Source organism: Kryptolebias marmoratus, linkage group LG21 (assembly GCF_001649575.2).
Source record: "Kryptolebias marmoratus isolate JLee-2015 linkage group LG21, ASM164957v2, whole genome shotgun sequence".
NCBI classification, from domain to species: Eukaryota; Metazoa; Chordata; class Actinopteri; order Cyprinodontiformes; family Rivulidae; genus Kryptolebias; species Kryptolebias marmoratus.
Window position 1 is genome coordinate 5110314 of NC_051450.1, and position 7675 is coordinate 5117988.

At 40.0% G+C, this 7675-nt stretch overlaps 1 pseudogene; it reads right to left on the reverse strand.

The window, feature by feature from the left end:
- Window positions 1-1479: 1479 nt before the first annotated feature.
- On the reverse strand, window positions 1480-5205 carry LOC108251107 (annotated as a pseudogene).
- Window positions 5206-7675: the final 2470 nt, after the last annotated feature.

Sequence of the window (7675 nt, forward strand, 5' to 3'; positions counted from 1 at the left end):
AGACTTGGCCACGCCCACATGCTTTGATGTAGCAAAAAGCTTTTGATAACTTTTGACCTTTAGTGCCTCAAGACTGAGCTGAGTGATTCTGAAGTCTGTATGTCAAAAGCTGTAGGAGGAGTTCGATCAAATGTGGAGGCTGTCATCGCCGAAAATGGGGTAAAAATCCAACTTTTGATCCAAGATGGCCGACTTCCTGTGAGGTTTGTTCCCAGACAGTAGGTTCTGTCAAGATGCACGTGTACCGAATTTCATGATCGTCAGTGAAAGTACTTCCTGTTCTGAGGGGCTTTGATCATGTCAGAATGTCACCACAGGATCGTTGGGAATCCAACATGGATGACTCATACCAAAGTTGGTGCAATTTGGTTTTTCCATGTGAAAGTTATATCGTTTTGAAATTTATGATGAGAAGGCAAACTTTGAGGCCTGGCCCCGCCTCTTCAGCATGCTCAAAAACTCACAATTTTGATAACTTTTAATCCCCTGTCCCTTAACTGCATACTGACCAAGTTTGAACCCAATCGCTCAAAATCCCTAGGAGGAGTTTGTTAAAGTTCGAGGTGTGCAAAAATTACCAAAAATTTCACTCTGACCCAAAATGGCCGCCTCCCTGTACATTTTAGGACATACCTCCAGAGACATTTTTTCTTGATTTAAGGTGTTCTACCTAGGTACCGAGTTAGAGATCTCTACGATGTACGGTTTGTCCTATCTCACTCTAGGTGGCGCTGTAGAGCAGTTTGGACTCGCCCATTTTTGATTCCATTAAAATACTAAAATTTCTTGCGGGAGAGAATTTTGGGTAAAGTTTGGTGACTTTTTGAAAATGTTTAGACCTCCAAATTAGCATTTCTATGTGGAAAAGAATCGGGATAAAAAACATTACGAGTACAATAGGCCTTCACAGCGCTGTCACTGCTCAGGCCTAATTATATTTTATCAGGACCAGTTTGTAAACTTTTTTTTCTTCTTTTTAGAGTATTTGAAAAAGCATTTTATGGAATGAAGACAGACAACAAAGTCAATATTAAAGCTGCAGAACTGATAAGCCTTAGGCGTGTTGAACAACATGATTTCTCTCATACTGCTCAGAGCTATCACTCTCAAAACACACAATGTCACACTTTCTGTACCCATTTGACCCTAATCAGGTCTGCGGGGGTCTGAAACCTATCCCAGAATCCATCAGGTGGGAGAGAGGTACAGACCCTGACCAGTTTGTAATTTCTTCACAGAGTCAACACACCAATAAATAAGTCAGATAACCACACATGCTCACATTCACAGAGTGTCAATTTAGAATCACCAATCAAGCTAACCTGACCTGTCCAGGGTGTCCCCCACCTTTCACACAGTGACTGCTGGGGATAGGCACCAGCTCCCCGCGACCTGGAATGGACAAGCGGGTAACGAAAATGGATGGATGGAATCAAGCTAACCTGTGTGTTTTTGGAATGTGGGTGGAGGGGGGGGGACTGAAGTATGTTCAGCAAAAATACACTCACTGAGGGGAGCAAAAGCGTCCAGCAAAGAGAACGCTCATAGTGGGGTTATGACGGATAAAGAAGAGGAAGGGGTGGTCTGCACTGAAGTATTGTAAAGGAACATAACACAGTTCTTCTACAAAACAACTAGTAGCAGCAGCAGCTTCTGTTCCCTCCTCGTTCACCTCCACAAAAGCCTTGTGTGAAACCTTTGACAGGAAGAGCTCCTTGATGCTGGACATGCCTGTCACAGATACAGATAAGAAAAGAAAAGATCACATTTTAAAAAAATCACAACTATAAAAAAATTTGATCAGCAATGATGGCGGTAGTCACTTTATCTGCCTTTTTACATTTGAAATACTGCAAAAATGTTTCTCATGTAGATTTTAGTTTCACTCAGAAGACATGAATAAAACTCAGACACATCTAATAAACTTTTTCTTTTTGTCTCACCAGAGAAGTCACACTTTGACTCATCAAAAGCGTCCACCATGCCCATGCTGGTCAGGATGTTGAACTTGTTGTTCAAGTTGTCTCCTCCAACTTGAATCGAGGCAGGCTCACCTCAATTTTATGCCATTCCATCTTGTCTGTATGAGTCCAGTTCATGAATTTGTCATAGGTCAAGTGTTTCTCCAGCTGGATGGAAAATATATAAATCATTAGATGTGTCTGTAACCATAAACAGTCGAGTTTTGTCTGAGTGAGAGAGTGAAAGAGCGCTACCTTCTCCAGACCTGTTGTATCGTCTTCTATCTCTTTAGGTAAAAAGATGAGCATGCTCAGCTCATTCCCTTTGTAAGGCAGCTCCAGGATCTGTTCAGCAGAAGGTTTCAAACATTACGACAATAAAATATATTAGCAACAATCACTGTCAGTTTCTTGATTAGGGTTAGATCAATGGGAAAATTGTGATTCTTTGAGTATATGCTGGATTACCTGGCAGCTGACTTCAATAATAAAGGCCATAGGAAAGTAGGTTTCGCATTTCATCATCTTTACTGTTTTTTTGTCTCTCTTAAAAACAACAGATACAGGAAGTACTCACGTCACAAAGGAAAAACAAATGGTATGTGGCAGAAAAGGGAAATGCCATATGGTGCATCATTGTACACTCCATGACACGAGTTAAGCACCCAGACATGGTTGTGGAAATAAAATGAGACTGCACATGTGGAAAGGTCACATGTACATTATGTGCTGCAGTGATTACAATCTTAGATCAAATGGATAATGGAGTTGGCAGTATGGGCACGCTGCTTGCTCTATGTCAGGAGAAGCCACCCAACCACTGTCTGAAGATCTTTACTTACAGTTCTGACTGCTGATGCTCTGGCAGCTGCTTAATAAAACTATCACTTTATTCATGATGCCCTCTGGTTTGTATGTGGACCACAACACATCAAAAAAGACCATTTCTTCTGAGTGCTTTTTTTGTCAGTGAGTGTATAACAGAACACAATATACTTTATAGATTCTAGTTTAGTACTAAATCTGGCATCACCTGTGTAAACCTAAGACAGAAATGCATGAGAAAAGGAGGTGTAGGGATATAGTTGGAGATCTACATAACCAAAACTTCACTGTATGTGAAGCATGTGACAGAGATAAACATGATAAAAGGCAAATACTGTATAAAACTAATTAGTTTAGACATATTGTTACTCCTTTCTACTTTGGACAGTTCCGTCTCAATAGAATGGGATGGATGTATTGAAGACAATCTAGACTGATAAAAAAAAACAAAAAGAACATGTTGATTGTGAAATATTTTAGTGATTTGTTAAGTCGTCCAAGTTGTTTTCTGCAGCAGGGACTGCAGGACAACTGTGTGGGTCTTAAATCTTCAATCTTGATCCAAACCAGAAAACTGCACATCTATGTTATGATATTTTTGATACTGTATTGGAGAGTCAGGACAGAATTACAGAAATATTACAGATTACAGAAATTACAGAAGTATTTCATGTTTAGTTTTACCTTGTTGAGTCGAAACTCAGCATCATGAGTAAAAAATCTCATAAATGGATACATCCAGAATCCTTTGAAGTAGATGGCATTGACCAGCACCATCCTGGTCCTGTTGTTCAAGTCCCCCTCAGCCACAATGTCTTTGATTTTACCTGGTGACAATCAGAGCACAACATGAAATCAATGAGAACTAACACCACAAAGACCACAGCTTTTACCAACATCACAATAACACACTGATCCACCAGATGGACCTCATGATGTCTTCATTGTGTGGGATGGACAGCATCATGTTATGAACTGATGGTGTGTGTTAGTGGTAGTGATCCACCTTGTGTCTCCTTCTCTACCCAGCTGTTGATCTTGAATATGGCTTCATCATGTTTGGTGAAGTCCACAGGCTCCAGCTCAGAGTTGTAGTGTTTCCTGATTTCTGATAAATACTCCTGAAAACACAAACTACACATTTATTATTAATTTGTTTTTAAAGCATTCTCCCATAGTCACTGATTCTTTCAGTCAGTGGAATTAAAAAATAATACAGCCTGCATATTTATTTTTTTGTTCTCTCAGTTACACACAAATATTTTAAATGTTCCTGTTAGAGTTTCTAATGCAAAAAAACCCCGTAAAACCTCAAATACAAATACATAAAGCTACATGTTAACACCCCCTCACCTGCAGAAACTGATAGGACTGCTCACCGTACAGCCTGTTAGCAACACTGAGGGCAAATGGAGCTTCTGGCTTGTTGAGTTCACTCAGCAGTTTCGCAAACTGAGTGTGGACTTCATCCTGACAATCCTGGGTTTTCAAACACTGGATAATGAAGAGAAGAGGTTGCAAAATAAGTCAAATTCATCAGCCCTCCACCACTGTGTTTGAAAGCTGGTATGAGTTGTTTAAGTTGATATGCTGTGTTTGGTTTTCAACAAACGTTGCCCTGTGCATTCTGGGTAAACATCTCTTCTGTCTCCTCTGTCCAAAAGACATTGTTTCAGAAGTCATGTGATTCATTTAGATAAAACTTTCCATACCCAAGTCATGCTACCATGTCCATTTTAGATAGAAGAGGCTCTTTCCTGCAACTCATCCAAACAAGCTTTTCTGATTGAATCTTTTTCTAATTGTCCTGTCGTGACCTTTAACCTGCTAAGTGACACCTATAGGTTCTTAGATGGAGCTCTGTAGGGTTTTTTTTGTCATTTCTCAGTGTGTTGCACAGCCTGACCTTTGGGTCAGTCTCCTACAGGTTTTCTCCTGGGAAGAGGGGCAGCTGTTATAAATCGGTTCCACTTGAAAATAATCTCTTTCCTTCTGTACAACGATGGACTGGAAGTTATTTGGAGATAAACTTTAACCCTTCCCAGATTGATGGGCAGCAACACACTAGAACTGAAAAGAGGGTGTATTTTCTCCTCCGTGACTGTACTTATATAAAAAGCGTACTTTTACGTGCTTAATAAAGACACCAGTTTACAGCAGCTGGTCAGATGAACCCATCTTTATCAAAGTGCTTCACCACACTCTGTGTTGCCCTGTAGTTTTCAGTGTGTGTGACGTTTACCTCTAACATCTGTGTGGCTGTGTTCCCTCTGGCTCCCAGCATCACCATAGCCAGAGCTGAAGAGACACTGAAAGGAGAGAAGAAAATATTTGCAGCGTTGTTGTCCTCACTTAGCTTTCTGAGCAGAGCCAGAGAGAAGGTGGTGTTAGCCTTGGATAGAGGGGTGGATGATGCCATGATGTCTGAGACAAACAGAGGAGGACAGATCATTAATAATTAACACTTACTTATCAGATGAGCATATTCTTACAATGTGTTGCAAAGATATTCATCGGTATCCCTTCTATATTTTGTTGTCTTAGTATTTAATTAGATTTTAAGTTTTATTATTAGTAATAGAGCTACACAAATTGCTCCAAGTTAATGAAGGCAGATGGAGGAAGGGGGTTGTTTTAAAAAATTCTAATAAAAGATATAAAATTAAGAAATAGGGCTTGCACGTGTATTTACAATTATTGCTTGCAGCTGTAGAGACGTAAAGACAAGGAATGAGTTACTGTTTACATAAATATCCCAAACCCTGAACATCCCATGTAGCATCATTAAATTAATTATTAAATAAAAGTAACATTCCTGGAAAGAATGCGCATCACCCGCTGCCAAAAGTTTAGAGAAAGATTTTTGGTGGATCTGTTACAGTTAGTGTGTGATGAGAATGACTTTCAGCTATCACCACACCTAATTTTAGCTTAATTGAAAAAAATAACAGGGTTATAGACATTTTGTTGACAGTTTGTGCCGGCCATCTTGAATTGTATTGACTCCGAAAATTGATCAGTTGTAAGTGTACATCTGATGGTTTTCTGTCTGAGAGTTTCATTAAAATCTGTCTGGTGGTTCATGAGATATTTTACTAACAGATAAATGAATGCACTTACAGGCAATGCGTGATCAACAGCCTTTCATGGTGGTAGGCAATACAAATGGACAATGGATGATGCCACCACAGCAAAACTACCAAGAGAGGGTGGCTTGCCAAAACTCACAGTCTGGATCATTAATCAGAGACCAACGATAACCCTGATAGAGCTGGGAGACAGAAGCATGTCTTTAGGACCACTAGAAGCAGTGCAGAGCTGGGCTGCATGGAAGAGTGAACCATTGAACATTTTGGTAACAAAGGACAACCCCATATCTGGCAAAAACCCAACACTTCTCAACATGCTGCGAACAACGTTCCTCCTGTGAAGCACGGCTGAGGCAGCATTGTGAGCAAAAATACTTTACATCTTCAAAGTGACAATTATGTTTTGTAAATTGAAAAACCCTAAACACCCCAAAGTTCCTTTTATATTCATGGTTTTAGAACAAAGATAATAGGGGTTGGCTAGGTGTCTGCCTTGTTACACTACACCAGTACTGACTCTTAAATGAAACTTTAAATTATAAATGATATAGGCCTAATAACAACATTGAAAATGATAAATATATGTATTTATGTGAAATGGGGTAAATATAACATTTCTGAAAGAAAATAACTTTCCTGATTGACATACACTTACAATCTTCAGGTGATGAAGAGTCCTCTTTCATTTTTAAAAGCTTCAGATTCAAGTAGACACAGAAAGTTCATGGTAACTTTTCCTGTGCCGTGGCACTGCTGTGAAAGGTCTATGTGGGCTTTGTTTGAGATGCAGACAGGAAAAACTCATCCCTAGCAGTATAAAACTCAATTCCACAATCAAATGACAGAGAGCAGAAGGAATACTCCGAAAAGCCCAACATAAGCTGCTTAGTGAGAGAATTAGACAGATTCACTTCACCATTGAAGCTCTCTCACACAAACTTGATCAGACCCACCAGAAGCTGTCTAATCTTCTTCCTCTACCCCTGAAAGAAGAAGTTTCTATTTTTGTTGAAAAGGCCCAACTGTCACAGCATCAGAAGAGCAAGGAACACCAACAAGGTAAAGTCTCTAAATTACAACAGAGAGCTGTTTCCTCATCACAAACCACCAGGTGAGATCAGGTGGATGTCACCAACTCTAACATTCAGGACCAGTGGATTAGAAATTTGTCAGACAGGACCCTGACACAGCTGGAGAAATATGTTCTGGCGAAAGGACTTAATTTTGCAATCTCTCCACAAGAAATACTTGTTGTGAAATTAATCACTGCCACTGAATCTGTTATTAGGAACAACAACTTAATGGAAACAGAGGCAGAAGAACTCAGACTGAAAATAACAGCAACCCTCTCCAGTGCCAAGCCACCTCCTTTAAACCTCTCACCACAGGAAATAAAAGCTGTAACATCGCTCAGCCAGGACCAGAACATCACCATTTTACCAGCTGACAAAGGTAGATACATAGTAGTCCTCAATACTTCTGAGTACCAGGAATAATTTTAACATTACTGAGTGACAGCACCACCTATGAGACCTTAAAGAGGGACCCAACCAGCTCTTACAAAAAGAAGGTCACGGATTACTTGCAAAAACTGGAAAAGGATAAAACTATCAATCGAAGCCACTCCCTGCCTGTATGGACTCCCCAAAATACACATGAAGGAATTCCAACAACAAGCTGCCTTTTTTGGACTGTCTGGTTCACATGAAAAGAGTGGACAGCCTCAACATTGAAGTCTACATGAAACCAACCCACACAGATCAGTACCTTCTGTTTGACTCTCACCACCCACAAAGACAG